The sequence below is a fragment of the Lolium rigidum genome, chromosome 6 (assembly GCF_022539505.1).
Source record: "Lolium rigidum isolate FL_2022 chromosome 6, APGP_CSIRO_Lrig_0.1, whole genome shotgun sequence".
Taxonomy (NCBI): domain Eukaryota; kingdom Viridiplantae; phylum Streptophyta; class Magnoliopsida; order Poales; family Poaceae; genus Lolium; species Lolium rigidum.
In genome coordinates this window covers 355,497,658-355,516,134 of record NC_061513.1, presented here as the reverse complement: position 1 = coordinate 355,516,134, position 18,477 = coordinate 355,497,658, and positions in this window count along the sequence as shown.

The following is an 18,477-nucleotide window of genomic DNA, read 5'->3' as shown; positions in this document are numbered from 1 at the left end:
TTCACCACGTCATCTTATCAGAAGTATGCACAATACTTCTGATAAGAGTAGCCCCCAAGCATATGAACAGGTGCTTGCATAGGCTCCCGATTTTTCTTAACCGTACATTCCTTCAGATCTCGAAGTTATCTTTCCATTATATTTTGCTCCATTACTTGAAGCTTTTTTAAAAATAACGTTGTTGCTGACGACAGCCACGTATGGCCACCTTGGGAAGCCACGACTCCTGGCAAACCACTCTTCCGTGGGTCCAAAGCTCTGCACTTCCAACACATCGCGCGAGTGGGGCGCGCACGTCCTCCGGAATTCCCGGCACGCGCGCGGTAACTTCCCTCCAGTAAAATTGAAGCGCAAAAACCATTCTACCCCTTGGACACGCGTAAGGTTCAGAATTCTTCCCTTTTCATCGGACGGCTGAACGCATCATCTTCTTCCTATAAATTGGACCCTTGTCCTCAGTTTTCCCCCTTCGCTGCACCGCACAACTTCTCTCTCTCGCTGCCCTTGTTCCTCCTCGAGCACCTCGCGCACGCACTCTGCTTCCACTCTCTCTTTTCTCCACCATGCCTTCCGCCATGGCTCCGCACTCCAAGCAGTGCAAGAACCGCTCCCCAGGCACCGAAGAGCACGTGGAAAATGACAAGATCTCCGGATGGGAGAGGTCAAACTCTCCGCATAGGACAAGAATATGCTGAAGAAGATGGGCCTGCTCGGCAATGAAGCTATGAGGATGCCAGGAGACGAGAGTTCTCCCCATCCTCCTTCCGGTTTTAGGGTAATCTTCGTTGACTTCCTCATTCGCGTCCTCTCTGTTCTCGTTCACGAATTTCTTCGTGGCCTCCTCTTTATCTACGGGATCCAGCTGCACCAACTGACCCCCAATTCTCTCAGTCACATCTCAACTTTCATCACTCTTTGTGAGTGCTTCCTGGGCATCCAACCTCACTGGGGCCTATGGAAGCACATCTTTTACCTCCACCGCAACAACTCGAAGAATGCCATCTACAACGTAGGTGGTGTGTGCATCTGCGTCCGTCCAGAGGTTGGCTATTTTTATGTGGAGTTCACCGACTCCGTCCAAGGCTGGCGCAGGAAGTGGCTTTACGTCAAGGACGAATCTTCGGATGCTCAGGAGTATGGGCTTGCCCCCTTTGATGTTTCCGAAGATATTCAAAGGCGCAAGTCTTGGGACGCAGAGGCTACAGCCAAAGAAAAGGCAGCCAATGACGCTCTTATTGCTCGCATATGAGAGCTTCAGAACACCGATGGTGCAGAACTGTCGGGTGTGCAAATCATTGCACACTTTCTGTGGATTCGAGTGCAGCATTTGCAAGCTCACAAAAATCCCCTCTAGACGTAGTCGGGTGCGGAAGATGCTGCCAGGATCTCCGACGATCTTTCCTTGAAGGACTTGGAGAAGCTTGTCCGCCGCTTCACCTCCTTGAGCAAAAATCATGAAGTTCCTTCTTCCTGCCGTGTGGAGCCGTTCACCGGTGAACACGCCCTTCCCGAAGTAAGTACTACCTTTTCGAGTTGTATTCCTATTTTTCGACTGCAATTGTTCTTCCTTCTTGCTTTGGTAATTTTCCCTTTCATTCTCATTCTTTTTTGCATGTAGGGCCATCAATCTCTTTCCTCTCTTCCCCCACTACTTGAAGGTGGGCAAGTGGATGAGCAAGCCGTTGTCACCGACGATTCGCAAGAATCCTCCGTTCTTGAGAGTGAACCCGCAGAATCTCAAAAAACTGTGGGTTCCTCTGACAAAGACTCAGAATCAGAGCACCACTCTGACTCTGCTCAATATGTTTCTCCTCCTCCTGCCTCTTCTCCGGGTAAACGCAAGAGGAAAAGAGACGATGACGAAGAAGATTACGGCGAGTCCATGCTCGCCGAACCAGCTGCTGAAGAATCTTCTCCCGACGATCAAAAGGTCTTCGACCCCTATGCCATGACCGGCGTTGTTAGCTCGTAAGTTGTTCTTTCTTGTCCCTTCCTATATTCTTTCTTTCGGTTCCCTTATTTTTATTTTGCTGCTATATTGACAGAACTAACAAAGAATAAGAGCCTGAAGCTCATGGCCAGCTAACACGAGAACCTCCAACACGTTGGTCCTTTCTGAGGATCGACATGTCGCACCAGAAGCGTCGCCTCCCCCGCAACATGATCCAGAAGCACCGACTCCAGTGCCCAGCCCCCGAGCACCGAAGCCGAAGAACGCTAAAACCGGGGCTGCTGATAAACATGAACTTGCTACCGGGAGTATGTCGGGTCCTCTCCTTGAGGATGTAAGTTACCTTTTCCTGTTTGTCGCCTTTTTTGTTTAACTCGAAAGATTTTATATTTCCTGGCTCTATATTTCTTTCTTGTCGACTTTTTTGCAGCCCTTGATGAAGGAGTTGGTCAAATAGGGTTCTCAGTTTATCGGGTTCCACGACGAGGCCGCGACTTTAAGAGGTAAAGCTTTGACGCTCTTTGCATTTTGTATATTCCTATCTTGTTTCTGCATCCTATCTTACCTTTTTCTTCCAGAGGCGTTGCGTCGTACCGAGGAACGCGCTGATGATTTGGAGGCTAAGCTCAAAGCCAGCGATGAAGCTCGCAAGAGGGCGGAAAAAGATGCTACCGATGTCAAAGATCTTCGCCGAAGGCTTCAAGCTGCCGAAGATGCTTTGAGCGATAAGGAGATCAAGCAGGTCGAGCGCGAGAATGATATAAAAACGCGCCTCGAGACGCACTCCCAAAGATTCTCGAGTAATACTATCTTTCCTTTTGTCATTCCGCTTTTCCTTGTGCTAAAATTATCTTTGGTGTTGACGAAGTCCTGCTTTTCTCCAGCAGGGAAGATGGGTGAGCAATACACTTTGAGCCAAGAATCGGATGACCATCTCCTGGACACTCTCGATATTCTTGAGCTGAATTGCGACCTGGCGCGCAAGTGCATAACTTCCGCGCGGAATGCGTTGAAGCGCGTCTTCCCCCACTTCTTCCCGAAGGATACTCAACCCGAGATTTGCTCCCTACTTGCCCAACATTTCCTGGCAAAGGATGATCCAGCTTTGGCCTATCGTCAAGCGAGCTTGAAGATTGGAGTCGAAGGTACCATCGCTCTTGTAGCGGCTAGCAGCCAAAAGGTCGACTGGGTGAAGACTGGTGCTCCCAAGCGTTTGAATTCTGAGAAGTGGAAGGCTCTGGTGAAGGATGCCAAGCTTTACGCGAAGAAGCTTATCGCCTTCCTTGACCCGAAGTCCTCCGCCTCTGCTAGCACTGCCCAAACGGAGGTCAAGTAGACCAACTTGCACTTCCTTTTCTTTTCCTTTTTGTAGATACTACCGCCTTTTGCTGATCCCGATCATTTGTGTAGGCTCCCTATGAGCCGTATTTTGTAAAGACTCGTTTTATGTAATGTGCTCTGAATATGAATGGAAAAACGTGTCTTGCCGAATGATTGATGTCGATACTTTCTTGTCTTCCAGTTAATTTTTGACAACTATACTGGGGCTGGACTTTCCAACGCTTCTCTTGCTACTTCTCATTCCGCGAGAATACCCAGCGATGCTTCCTTGGATGTATCATCATGTCCTGACTCGATTAACCAAGAGATGGCTGATCTGTGACAATAGTTGCAGGCGATAAAAAAAAATCGCGACAGTTCTGGATCAATCTCACAAATCCTCGGATCGGGAACAAGCTGCCCTTCGTCAGGCGCAGGAGGCTCTTGAGTTGAAGGAAACCGCGACTGCCAATGCCACCCGATCTGCTCAACGCGAGAGCTATATGCTTGACTTGATGACTGATGCAAGTCAAGATATGGATGGTATGTTATTTCTGTCTTTCTGTTTCCTTGATGTTTTTCTGTATCCCTCCTTGTGCTACATTGCTTTTTTCCTTATGTTGCTCATAGGTTCGTTCCTAGATGCTGCCGCCGAAGAACAAAAGTGAATTCGCGAGTTGAACCCCTTCTACGACTTGCCAAGGCGAATGATAGTGATTTTTGGGCAGATGAAGATCGCACTCGCCGTATCGTTCAATTTCAGGATCGAGCCGCCCAAGTTCGGGAATTTCTTGACTTCTGCACCAGTACTTTGGCCATGGTGTATAATGCCATGTTTCCTCGGAACCCTCAGCCCGATAATCTTACCGAGCTCATGGGCAAACTTAAGGACGTGTGCAGTATCCACGACTTCATGAAGGCTCAGATGGTGGCTGGTGCCAAGTTGGCCTTGATCTGGTTGAAGATCTTCCACTCAAAGTTGCATTTGGCAAGGTTTTCGACAGTTTTAACCTCAAGGCGTCGAAGAGGAGAATAAACGTTGACAAGCATAATGCGGTTGTATCTCATGTCGCCGAAAAAATGATTGATGAGCTTCTTAGGGTAGACACCGCTTTCTTCAAGGAGTTTCGATATGATGATTCCACACAAAATGTTCGTGCTGCAAGAGAAAACATAAACATAGACAGGTTGATATAGGAATTCTTTTCATTTTACTCAATGCATTAGGTTTGGACCAAGGCGTAGAGTTGTATATGTATGCATGTCGTATATATTGTAAATTCCTTGCGAGACATTAATGAAGTCAAGACAAGTTCTTCTGGTTGTGTTACGATCTTTTCCTTGAGCCCCCGAGTATCTCAGCTGGCATGATTATGTTTATTTTTTGCGAGGTTTTTTGTGGAACTAAGGCGTGTAAATTGATAAGTTTATCGAAGTCGAGTATATTGTAGTTTTGTCGGGTTCAAGCCCCGGAGCCTTGCTCATGAAGAGAAATATATGCCATCACTATTTTTATTTCAACCATGCTATATTGCAGCATCGCAAGCCCGCCTCATTAGAAACCTTTCAGCCCTACTCGATGCCCTGAAAGAAAAAGAGTGTGTCTGCAAACTTGCGAGCTCTTCAGATACAATGTATGTTTACACAGTTGGTACTATATTGTTTTCCTTCTAAGCATAAAAATGTTGCAGCTGCGCAACGTTCCATGGGTTCGGTTCATCCTTGCCTGTTTTCTTGTCCTTCAGTCGATAGGCTCCTCCCGGAATAACTTCACTAATGATATATGGTCCCAACCATTGAGATTCAAATTTCTCGTGTCCATCTTGCTTAAGTCGAATGACTAGATTGCCGACTTCAAATGATCTGGGCCACAAACATCGGCTGTGATAATTTTGGAGGTTCTGCTGGTATGCACTTACTCTTGATAGCACCACGTCTCTTGCTTCATCAATTGCATCGACATTATCCTACAACGCCTTCTGTGAAGCTTCTTATTCATATTCCACGACTCTGGAAGAGTTGTGTTCTATTTCTATCGGGAGCACTCCTTCAGCTCCATGGACCAAAAAGAACGACGTTTCTTGAGTTGCTGCGTTCGGCGTTGTTCGTAAGCTCCACAACACATAGGGCAAATCGTCGACCCAAGTGTGTCGTGATTTTTCAAGTGGTGTTAACAGGCGTTTCTTGATGCCATTGCAGATGAGGCCGTTTGCTTTTTCGACTTGACCATTGGTTTGCGGGTGCGCCACCGATGCAAACTGCAGCTTGATGCCTACACCTTCGCAATACTCCTCGAATTTTCGGGAGGTGAAGTTGCTGTCGTTGTCCGTGGCTATGCTGTTGGGGATGCCGAACCGAAAAACTATCCCCTTGATGAAGTTTATTGATGATGTTGCGTCTGCCGAAGTTACTGATATTGCTTCCATCCACTTGGTGAATCTGTCGATAGCCACGAGCAGATATATGTGTCCTCCTTGCCAGGACTTGTGCAATTTTCCCACCATGTCTAATCCCCATTGAGCAAAAGGACATGCTAAGAGTTTTGGCATTAGTTCTGCTGCTGGAGAATGATTCTTGGATGAAAACCTTTGGCAAGCCTCACAGGTGCGTACGATGTCCTTTGCATCCTCTATTGCTGTCAGCCAATAAAATCCTGCGCGAAAAGCTTTGGCTGCTATTGCTCGACTGCTTGCGTGGTGGCCACATAATCCTTCGTGTATGTCCTTCAGTATAACTCGCCCTTCTTAGGGTGTAACACATCTCTGCAGCACACCCGATATGCTTCGCTTGTATAGTTCTCCCTTGACCATGGTAAACGCCTTGGATCGTCGAATAACTCATCTTGCTTCGACCGGATCTTCGGGTATTTCCTTCTTCATGATATGTGTCAAGTATACCTGCATCCAGGGAACTTGGATCATCATTACCTCTTCTGGTTCTTCCTCATCATCCGATGTATGTGTTTTTGGAGTTGCTGGAGCCCCGAAATCTTTCTTGGGTTTCTCCTTTTTCTTTGGCTGCTTCGGCGCCTTCTCTTCCTTGGTTGATCTTTCACTGATTTCCTCCCAGAAAACTCTAGGTGGTATGGGCAAGCACTGCAAGCCGATGTTTGCCAAAACATTGGCTTCATCGTTGCTGAGCCTGCTCATGTGATTAACTTTGCAACCATCGAAGGTTTTCTTGAGTTCATTGTACACCTCCTTGTATGCTATCATACTGTCATTGACTGCATCGCACTTGTTCATCACATGTTGAGCCACCAACTGGGAGTCGCCGAAAAATTTTAAGCGAGTAGCGCCGCACGCATTCGCCATCTTCATCCCATGAATAAGGGCTTCGTATTCTGCTTCATTGTTTGATGCATTGGGGAAGGTCATCCATAGTATATACTTCATCTTGTGTCACCCTGTGGTGAAACAAGTACCATGCCTGCTGCAGCTCCTTCAATTCTCTTGGACCCGTCAAAGTTCATATGCCATGTACTCGATAAATGCGGGGTCCTGTATTTTGGAGTTCCATCCACTCTGCAACAAAGTCCGGCAAAATTTACGACTTGATTGCCTTTCTTTTTTCATATGTGATGTCCCGAGGGGAAAGCTCGATTCTCCATAGGGAGACACATCCTGTAGCTTGTGGATTGTTCAAGATGTTTGAAATAGGCGCCTCGTTGACCACTATTATCGGGTGTGCCAAAAATAGTGTCTTAACTTCCGTGCTGACATGAAAACTCCATATGCCAACTTTTGATAGTGTGGGTAACGCTGCTTGGATGGTGATAAGACTTCGCTGAGGAAATATATTGGCCGCTGAACCCCGTAAATTTTCCTTTTTTCCTCTCGTTCTACCACGAGGACTGTGCTGGCAACTTGAGGTGTCGCTGCAATGTATAACAACAGGGGTTCTTTTTCTCGGGGTACCACCAATACTGGTGGTGTCAAAATAGTCCGCTTCAAGTGCTCAAAAGCTTTGTCTGCTTCCTCATTTCACTAGAACTTTTCTCCTTGCTTGATGAGCGCATAAAAGGGCAACGCTTTTTGTCCTAATCTCGCGACAAATCTACTCAGAGTTGTGACTCGCCCAGTATCTCTTTGAGCTTGGTTGGTTTTCTCATCGTCAAGATAGCCTGTATTTTCTCTGGATTGGCCTCGATTCCCCTAACTGAAACTAAGTATCCGAGGAGTTCTCCCGCAGGAACACCAAAGGAAAACTTTGTCGGGTTCAACTTGATATGGAACTTGTCGAGGTTATCGAAGGTTTCCTTAAGATCATCAACCAGGAATGACCCTTGCTTTGTTGTTATGACCACGTCGTCGATGTATACTTGGATGTTTTTCCCGATCTGTGTGGCGAGGCACTTCTGCATCATCCTCTGATACGTGGCTCCCGCGTTTTTCAACCCGAAAAGGCATTGTTCTGTAGCAGAATACGCCATAAGGGGTTATGAAAGCTGTTTTGACTTCATCTTCTTCTTTCAAGCGGATCTGATTGTAGCCAGAATACGCGTAGAGGAAGGAAAGACGTTCGCAACATGCCGTGGAATCGATAATTTGGTCGATCATCGGGAGGGGGAAGTGATCCTTTGGACAATATTTATTGAGACACGTGAAATCGACGCACATGCGAAGGACTTCAGTGTTTTTCTTTGGGACCAGCACTGGGTTAACGACCCACGTGGCCTCGTTGTGCAGTTCCTTGATGAAACCCGCTTCTTTGAGTCGACGGATCTCAGACAGCATGGCTTTGCGGTTTAGCTCGAAGAATCGCTGCAAAGGTTGTCGGATTGGTCTAGCTCTTGCATCTAAATTGAGGGGGTGCTCGGCAAGTTCCCTGGGTACTCCTGGCATGTCAGCTGGACACCATGCAAAGATTTCCCAGCGCTCATGGAAGAACGCGACGAGCGCGCTTTCCTATGCGATGTCCAAGTTGGAAGCGATGGATGTCGTCTTTTTTGGATCTGTCGGGTGGATCTGCACTTCCTTAGAGTTCTTGGGGGTGTCGAAAGCTTGCTCTTGCAAGGATCTACCTCCGTCAGGTAACACGTCGTAGTTGGTGGTAAGCTTCGATGCCTCGTACTCAGCCTGCATCCCGAATGTTTCAGAAAGCTTGTGCAAATCCTTGTCGCATTTATGTGCCAAAGCAAAACTTCCTTCGACTGTTATTGGGCCCTTGGGTCCAGGGATCCTCCATAGCAGGTATGTATAATGCAGCACAACCATAAATCTGGCATATGCGGGTCGTCCCAAGAGGGCATGATATTGCGACGGCTAGTCGATAACTTCAAACTCCAGCTTCTCCTTCGTGAAATTTTCTCGTGTTCCAAACTGTACGTCCAGTGCAATCTTACACAAAGGATAATTCGGTTTCTCGGGTGCGATGCCGTGGAAACGCGTGTCTGTTTGTTTCAAGTTTGCCAGAGAAATATTCATCTTCCATAGCGTGTCTGCGTATATGAGATTTAGACTGCTTCCTCCGTCTATGAATATGCGGGAGACCTCAAACCCTGCGATTACTGTCGGTAGGATCATAGCTGATTGCCCTGGTTGTGGAACTTGAGGTGGATGATCTTCTTGAGTGAATCCTATTGGCTGTCCCGACCAATTGAGGTATTCAACGGTTGGTGGAGGCGACTTTTCTACCGTGTACACATGTCGTGAAATTATCTTCTGCGCTCTATTCGAAGGTCTGCCCTTCTGTATCATCGAGACCTCTCCCGTAGTGTCTATGAAGTCGTCATTATTGCCCGGAGGTGCCGCAAGTTGCAGCTGATATTGATTCGCGCTGGTAATTTCGGGTGGTGGCGGCAGGTGAACTTCACTCCTCGGCCCCTGCACATATCCTCTGCTTGTTGCTTGCGTGTTTGCGTTCTCTGTATATCTCCGCATAGCTTGGAAAGTTTGGCAGTCCTTCTGAAGATGGCCCGACTATCTTTTTCTGTCATTATCGAGGTAGAAGTGCATCTGGCACGGCCCACTCAGCAGATCTTCGGGTGACATGTTGTATGGCATTGGAAACCTTGGTCGATTCTTTTGTCTGTTGGAACTCGGTGCATCTCTATGATCATTGCGCTGATCGTTACCCCTTTGGTAATCATCACGATGGTTTCCTCCACCGTTTCCTTGGAAGCCAGCCGCTACTTGCCTGGGACCGTCATAATCTGTGAAGTGGTGAAAACGTCGCCTATTTTGATTGTTATTTCTATTGCGATCCTCCTCGGGTGACCTCTACCGTTTGTTATGAATAGCATCTTCCCCGTCAGCCCAGCGATTCCCTATTTCCAAGAGGTCTGCTATTGTTCTTGGGTTGGACCTACCCAATTCTTCGATTAGATCTCTTCTTCTGATTCCTGCAACAAACGCATCGATTTCTCTTTCATCGGACACGTTCTCAGCTGAATTTTTTATGATGCTCCACCTCTGAATGTACATCCTCAAGTCCTTAACTGCTCTATTGATGCAGGTTTCTTGCACGTGGAATGGAAATTCCTCACGAACAAGTCCTCGAAAGTTTCCTAGCTGTCGATGGATCCTTCCGCTAGCTTCTTCATCCAGGATCTTGCAGCTCCGCTGAGGTGGACCTGAATGCTCTGCATGGCCGTTGCCCTGGTTCCGCCCCAGCTTCACTGTCACTAGGTAATCGACTAGCCAATTCTCTGGATCTTGCAGTCCAGAGAATAAGTCCGCATAAGTCCTCATAAATCCTCGTCATTAACTTCTGGTGAATGTCGATGTTCTCGTGTTCTATTTTCGCGATTCCATTCCTCTCGTGCTCTATCGACTCGAGCTTGGGTCACCGTGTTCCTCGAGTTACCATCTCTTGGAACGTCTCGCGCCGCCACCATATTGGGTCGGGGACTATTTTGTCTTGGACTGTTTCTGCGTGGAGCACTTTTGGGTTGTGGTGCAGCTTCTCTTCCTACTATTGCTGCCCCCACAATACCGACTCTTGCCATAGCCATCTAGTACAGTGACTCCCTGGGATCCCCTTGAGGTGGTTTTGATGCCATTATGTAAGCGTGTGTTGCCATATATCCTGCTTCCGGAGTTTTCGGGATGATGTGCCCTCTCGTGTCTATTGACATAATGGACATGTCGAGATTTTGGATCAAGTTCTCCCAATCTTGCTCGGGGCACGTCTGCCAGTCGAGATCTTGCTCTTGAATGGGTGTTCCTCTGACTCTCTCCTGAAGTCCTCGAGTGTCGACTCAGGTTGGGTCTACGCTCGCTTGACGCGGCAGATGCAGCTCTTCTTTCGTCGAGTATTGCCATTTGTTTTTCTAGCTCTCGCTTAGAACGAGCAATTTTATATTGATAAGCTTGCAACGCCTGCAGCCTAGCTGTAGTGGTCATCGGCTCCGTGCCATCCATGGTTCTCTGAGCTCTATCCCACGCTTCCTGCGGCTGCTGCACTTTTTCTCGCGGCGTGGTTCTGATGTACTTGTTGCCAGTTCCATGTGTGAGATCTGCGGGATCGATGTAAGGATTACCCAAATCATCGAAAGCCTCAGACGCTTCATCCTCTTGTCGGCTTGTTCCCCCGATCGCGCAGATTTGGTGATATATTGCAGTTGTGTTCTCATCAGCCTCAGGGTCAGTGATACCGTCGTATAGATCGGCGAAGACCTCCCTACTATCAGCAAAGTTTTCGATGAAGTCGAAGTTGGTGAAGCCGTGGTTGGTGAAGTCGTTGTTATTGAAGCTTTCCGAGTCGCTTTCCAGATCGGAGTCCGTGAACGACCCGAAAGTCATGTCATCGAACAGATCAGTGAGTGCCCTGCCGTCGGCGGGCTTGGTGAAGCATGGCCGCGAAACTTCCTTGTCGCCTGACTCCATGGATGATGTTGATGATCCCGAGAAATCGGAATCGACCGCTGACGGTCCCGAAATAATCGGTGCCACGAGACGATGTGATCCTTCTTTCCCAACGAGGAAGCGGAAGATCTCGAACATCATCTCCGTCGACTCCTCCAGATTGGCATATACATGCAAACGGACGGGAGGGTGAGGAACAAAATCGGCGAGATCAGATTGGACTCATTTACCGCCGTCCACCGTGTTGCTTGCAGTAGACGATGATGTTGACGATGCCATCGAAATCATGACCTTGTGACCTCCAATTCCCATAGATGGCGCCAATTGACAAGGGATTAATTTGTCTATGCCTACAGATTGTAGACTTAGGGTTTCGTAAGAAGTAGAGGGCAAGTAGATCTCGAAGGTTTCAGCCGACAAAGGTGTTTTGACTAAATTTACGGTGGTTCTGTTGTCAATTGATTTGATCCTTTTCTCTTCCCTCGGCTCCCCTTTATATAGGAGGTGGAGCCGAGGCTTTTTGTGCCGTGTAACAAATTGTGAGAGGCGTATTGGGCCTTTACTATATTGATACATTACTCCTAATACAATTCTACTTTCCCTATCCGAAGTTCTCTGGGCTTCTGGGCCTCCAAAACTTCGGGTCGTGGGCATCACATCTTCTCCAGATAGCCCAGGTGCTTTATTTGGCATGCCTATGTCAGCGGGAGCGGTGGTGAAATTGATGCTGATTTTGCATGCCGGCCATGACGTGGGTGGTTGTAGGTTAGGAATGACTGGTGAGGTCCGCTTGGTAGAGAGAAAGCAAGAAAGTAGAGATTTGAGTGGTGCTGACAAGTGGGTCCCTCTGAGTTTTACAAAAAAACCCACAATATATTTCTAGTCTAACATTTGTCTCCTTTGACCATTATGTCTTTGCAACATCGGCATGTATGTGGGCCTATTCTGTTAGAAACACCATCAAACAAGCTACACGGAGCGATCAACGTGTTTTGCGAAATGTAGAGGGCTTCCTGGTGGTTTTCAAAAAACTGAATGGTGGTGGTCTTTTAAACCCTACCCTGAATTATGGTGGCCTTCATGTATTTGAAACTGCTCTTACTTTGCTTTGAGAACATGTCGGGGCTCAAGATTAACTTTAGTAAAAGTGAGGCGGTTGTCAAAGGGGTGGATGACATGGAAAAGCTAAGGGTAGTTGACTCGCTCAACTATAACCTTGGGAACCTCCCGATGAAATACTTAGGGCTGCCGGTATCAGACAAGACCTTGTCGGTTGCGGACTGGCACTTCTTGACGGAAAAGGTGGCCATAGGGTTAACCCATGGCAGGGGATGTTCCTAGCATCAATAGGGAGACTAGAACTTAGCAATTCGTGTCTCTCGAGCCTCCCGATGTTCGCTATGGGGATCTACCTCCTTCATGAGACGACACATGGGGAAATGAATAAGTCCAGAGCTCGCTGATGGTGCTCCGGTGATGGCGCCAGACAATCTTGTTAGCAGTTGTTGTGGAAGCGGTTTTCCCTCAGTACGAAACCAAGGTTTAATCGACCAGTAGGAGAAAGGTCTGACTTCTGAAGGTGTTGCTACCTGACTAGTGGCAGTGCGCACTACCGGCGTCAGCAACAACATGGAACCTGCACACAACATAACCAAAGTACTTTGCCCCAACTTACAGTGAGGTTGTCAATCTCACCGGTTTGCTGAACACAAAGCATTAGACGTATCGAGTGGAAGGAGATGTTTGCAGTAATTAAAGAGAATAGAGCTTTGTAGTAAGTAAAATAACAGGATTGCAGTGGACGAATTTATCAGTGTAAAAGAAAGGATCGGGGTAAACAGTTCACTAGAGGTGTCTCTCCATAAAGATAAATAGCATGCTGGGTGAACAAATTACAGTTGGGCAATTGACAGAATATCGACTATACATGATAAGATGGTTACTATGAGATTCGTTTGGGCATTACAACATAATACGTACATAGGCTGTAATCTAACTATGTATATGACTAATAATCTACCTTCCGGTTATCGTCCGAAACCCTTCCAGTATTAAGTTCCAAGCAACAAATTATCGCATTAAGCAATGTGTTTAAAGTAAACAATAGAATTACCCTTGGATAAAAATTGTTGTTTCCTCCCTAGTAGCAACAACACATCTACAATCTTAGAAGTTATTGTCACTCTTCCAAAAAAATAGAGGCATGAACCTACTATCGAGCATAAATATCCCCTCTTGGAGTCACAAGCATCTACTTGGCCAAAGTATCTACTAGCAACGGAGAGCATGCAAGATGACAAATAAAATATGACATGAATATATAATCGACCTCCGGTAGGGTGCCGGGAAGAGCTTCAGAACCCCCTAGATGGGTTCTACGATGGCAGCCATGACGAAACTTTTCGTGGATGGAGGCTCGGGTATTCAGGGTTTTCCCGAGATCGTGAATAAATAGGCGGAGGGGCGATGTCGGTGGAGGCCACGGTGGCCCACACCACCCCTAGGCGCGGGCTAGGGCCAGGCCGCACCTAGGGCAGGTGTGGCCGCCTTGCTGCCCCCATTCGACTCCCCTCTGGACTCTGTCTTCGTTACTGTAAAATATTGACTTTGGATTTTGTTTCGTCCAATTCCGAGAATATTTCCTGTACAACTTTTCTGAAATACAAAAATAGCAGAAAACAGGGAACTGACACTGTGGCATCTTGTTAATAGGTTAGTGTCGGAAAATGTATTAAAGTGTAACGAAGTATAAGCAAAACATATATGAATTGGTGTAAAACAAACATGGATCATCAAAAATTATAGATACGTTTGAGACGTATCAGTCTCTTCTTTTGGGAAGGGGCGAGTAACAAGAGGAAGTACCACATGGTAGATTGGGCCACGGTCTGCAAACCCCGAGAATTTTGGGGGCTTGGGAGTCATCAACACGAGGCTCGTGAATATTTCCTTGATGCTCAAGTGGATCTGGAAACTCTACCAAGGGGCTGAGGGTCTATGGGCGGACCTAATCAGAGCTAAATACCTGGGAGGGAATGATATCTTCTCCCCGTTGGTGCCGACCAAGGGCTCTCAGTTTTGGAATGCCATCCAGAAGATAAAATGGTATTTTAAGCTGGGAACGAGGCACAACGTCGCTGACGGAAGACGAAGATACTTTTGGCTCGATTGGTGGACTAGGAAGGGTCCTCTAAGGGAATTGTTTCCCCGCTTGTTTTAGTGTTGTGACAACCCTTTTGCGACGGTAGTTGAGGTGTGGGACGCCAATGGGTGGCGAATTCGTTTCAGAAGGACTTTTGGTCTAGAAGAGACGGTGGAATGGGAGAACCTTTGTAGGATCTTCGATATCCACCCCTATGTGGCAGGGGAGGATGAGGTGGTGTGGTCCCTAGAGGCCTCGGTCGAATTCTCTACCATGTCTATCTATGGGCGGCTAACGCAAGGGGCGGTAGTAACACACTTCAAAGAGGTTTGGAGGACGAGGGTTCCGCCGAAAATCAAGGTCTTCTTGTGGCAACTCATCAGGAGCAGATTGCCATCTGGGGTGCAGGTGGCTAAACGAAATGGCCCAACCAATGGGGCTTGTGCCTTCTGTGGGGAACGGGAGGACTGCAACCACATCTTCTTCTCCTGCCATCTTGCGAGGCTGGTGTGGGCGGAAGCTAGGGAGCTCATGCACTGCGACTGAACCCAACAGGGGTTGGGTAGTTCATTGGTCTCGTCCAGAATCTGTCGGGGTCCCTACGTAGACTAGCTTGGTTCACCTTTGCGGCTCAATGCTGGGCGCTCTGGAATATTAGGAACAAACTAGCTGTGGAAGGGAAACTTATCAACAACCCTGCTGATGTATTCTTTCATATGTTCACTTATATGCAGAGATGGAGGGTTCTCGTCAAGCCAAGGAACCGAGGGATGCTGGACGTAGCGATGGGCGAGGTTAGGAGCCTACAGGCGAGGCTGAGATCGGGAGCGTGAGGCCTTGGAGTGGTGGCCGCTCATGTATCTTAATGTGTTATGTTATGTGATATGTGCCCTGGACTTTGGTAATTTGTAGGCGCCTGTGTTAAACTCTATCATGTGTGGGTGATGTGGGCTTGTGGAAGCCATGTCTCATGCTTGTATCCGTATTGCTACTTGGTTGCCGTATGGTTTATATATAAAACCGGGTCAATGGCATTATGTTTAAAAATTATGGTGGCCTTTTGCAATTTTCTCCTTAGAAACACATTGCCAGATGGCAGATGCCAACACAATTGGAAAAAATGCCAGAAGCACCTTCCCGATAGGGCGATAGGGCTACCACGATCATTGGTAATGGAATCCTAACAGAAGTAAAACCATGAGAAAGAACGCACACATGGGTGTGCCATGTCAATGTCGAGCACTTAACTCCGTCGGCCCCGTCAACGTCCTTGAGGCAGAACCAATCGTGTAAAGTCTTCAACAGGCGACAGCAATCACCACTTCCATGACGACATTATTGTTTTCTCAGGCATATCCTGCCTCGTGGATTATTGTTTGCATGGTTGAACTCTCTTCGTCTAAGAACAATTAATATTCTTCTGGAAGTATGGCAACTTCTGCAACATACATCGTACGACCAACTGACGCTCTGTAAATTTAGTTTCTGATATTGCATCCCACCATCATCTCTAGGCAGTCCATCTGCATTAACTTCTCGACAGCAGAACCTTCAGTCTTGAGACGAGCAGGAGGACTAGACCGTGGCAACTTCACATCTAGTCTCGTCGTAATGGCGAAAGCAAGAAGACGACAGGACTTTGCAGTTGGAATGTTCTTCCGTGTCGAACGCAAGGACCCGGCCCAGTCAGCTTCGAGCCTTCCTGGCACGCAACCGCTGAATCAAGGGGTGCCTGAAACTGAAAGGAAAAAACAAGTTCAGACAAGTCCGAAAAGTATTATTTCCGGTGATTAGTGCATCCGACGCTACTAGGATCAGTCGGCATCACGTACCGTATCCAATGGCCTGATGTAAACCGCGGAAGAAAAATACGAAGAATGCTGTAAGATAAGGTGAAAGAGACGCTGCTGCTGAAACTTAACAGCCACCAAGGTCATCATCGGCGAACGGAGACGTGAAGCTCGCAACCTACGACTGCAAGGAGTGTGGTCGGGTTGCCCCTTCGCCACGATTTGGCACTAGGTTCTGTCTTGGATCCGATCGACCGCTACCTCTCCTGCGGCCCTGGGAAGGGTCTAGCGGGGCGGCCGCCCCGGGCCCAGAAAAATTGGGGGCCCATATTTTCTGTATAGGCTTACTATATATTGCATAAAAAGAGCAGTTTTAAGATTTTAGGTGGACTTGGTCTACCGTTGGACCTTTTCTTTTCCTATTGGTTTCCAATCCGGATGGCCGACCATGACTTGAGTCAGCGCCTGAAATCCGTTCCATCTATCGATATGTGAAACATCGCCAATTTGCTCGAGCCCGACGCCACGATTCCCTGCCTGCCCTCTCGCGGTTCGTGGCTATCGCCTAGGCCGCCTGGTTCCTTCCCTCGCTCTTGCCGATCGCGATCGACCGACCGCGAGACGATTGTTGACTGCTGCCCTCCTGCGGACTATGGTGCTGCCTGCTAGTCCGCCGGCCAGTGGCCTTCGCAGTTGGTAGTCCCAGTCCGGCCGTCGTCAATCAGGCAATCATCTAATCTGCGTATTAGATTGAGATAGAAGGTAAGAACGCCCACTGCACTTCTCTTGAAATTCTACTATATACTCGCCTATAATTCGGGTTTTGAATTTTGATTAGCAGTTGTTGTTCTTATTTGTAGGAGCGGGGTTAACTGGTTTGGCAACTCTATACATCGACAAAAAGTTAATGGAGGAGTTTGATATTGATTCCATCATCACGAACTTTGCTTCTAGGAATTGGCGGAGAAAATTTTAAGGTATCATGTAAACATTGTTTTATATGAATATTGAAGTTGTGTATACTTAAAAATATTTATTTTTCATCATCTTATACATGCAAAAAAAAATAGTAAGAGGGGCCTAAAATTTTAATTTTGCCCGGGCCTCCGAAATCTCAGGACCGGCCCTGTCTCCTGTTGCCGAGGAGCGAGGACCTCTCGAGGATTGGTGGCCCAAATCACTTCAATCCACCCCTCGCTTGCTGCGCAGGTAATCATGCTGGGTTTGAAAGCATGGCAATGCGGCCGTCTCCGACAACGCCCTGCCCCTCCATCAGTCATGCCCTCTGTGGCCTCCTTCTAGACACGATCAAGGCTGAAGCACACTAGTTGGCTCAAGCGGGGGCTCGGCGCATTCATCAGCTGTTTCCGTAGGTGCCTGGCCATGGGCAGCCCGAGGCCCGGCCCAAAAATCGTAGGCCTAGGCCTGAAAATATTGGTCCAACAATCAGGCCGGGCTAGGCCTGGGTAGCTCAAAATCTGCGTTTAACAAAGTGGCCCGGCCCGATGTGCTTTCTGGGCTTTTGATTGGGTCGGACCAGGCTTGGGTCTGATTTTTCACTATCGGGCTTCCTTGGCCCGGCCTGGCCTGACACATGGCTAGTTAGTTTTTTTTTCGAAACACACCTACGCTAGTTATGTCCATTGGGTGACATGGTGTTAGTTCTTCTCTGAACATGTAAATAACCTTATTTTCCACCAATGTATCAAAACGCAATGTTTTCTTTTTTGCGCTTTCGTGCAGAAAAAAAAAGTAAAGGTGTGGCAACGGCCCAAACGGGTAGGGGGCTGGAAGGCTTACAATGTAGGAGGCCTTGGATAGAACTGTAGAAGGCCTTGGCCTGGCCTGCTACTTGGTCTGGGGCGGTCCACAGCCAACTAAGAAGCCCACGGCACGTGTCATGGGCCATCATCGACGTACCTCGTCCCGCCGGCCCTCGCCTCTCGTGGCCTGGCGCGCCGGCAGCGGCGGGGAGGAATTTACGCAGCGCCAGGGACCGCCGCGGTCGGCGCGGCACTGCTCCGGCGGACCACGCACGCGCACTGTTGGCCATGGCAAACTAAACAGCGACCCAGATGCACACAAAGGGACATGTGTTGTTTCTCCTTCGCATCTGACCAATCGCGAGCTGCATTTCCAGCGAACATGGCCGACGCGTCCTCCTCCTACCACCACGACGGACGGTGGTGGCGCCCATATGCTTCACGAGCGCCCTACCTGGCGCCGCCGCCGGACAGCGACACAGGGCGGAGAGCAAGTGCGCGCCGATCTGGACGAGGGAGGAGATGCCAAAACGGGGCAGTCTCGGCACACAAGGGCTGGACGAGAGCGTGTCGGCCTCGTGGTCGTGGATGGATGGATGGATGGATGGATTATTACCTGGTCCACCTGGACCTGCTGCTACCAAGAACAACTAACAAAACGGTCAACACAGGGCCGGGGATCCTATGCCACGGCACATGCCAA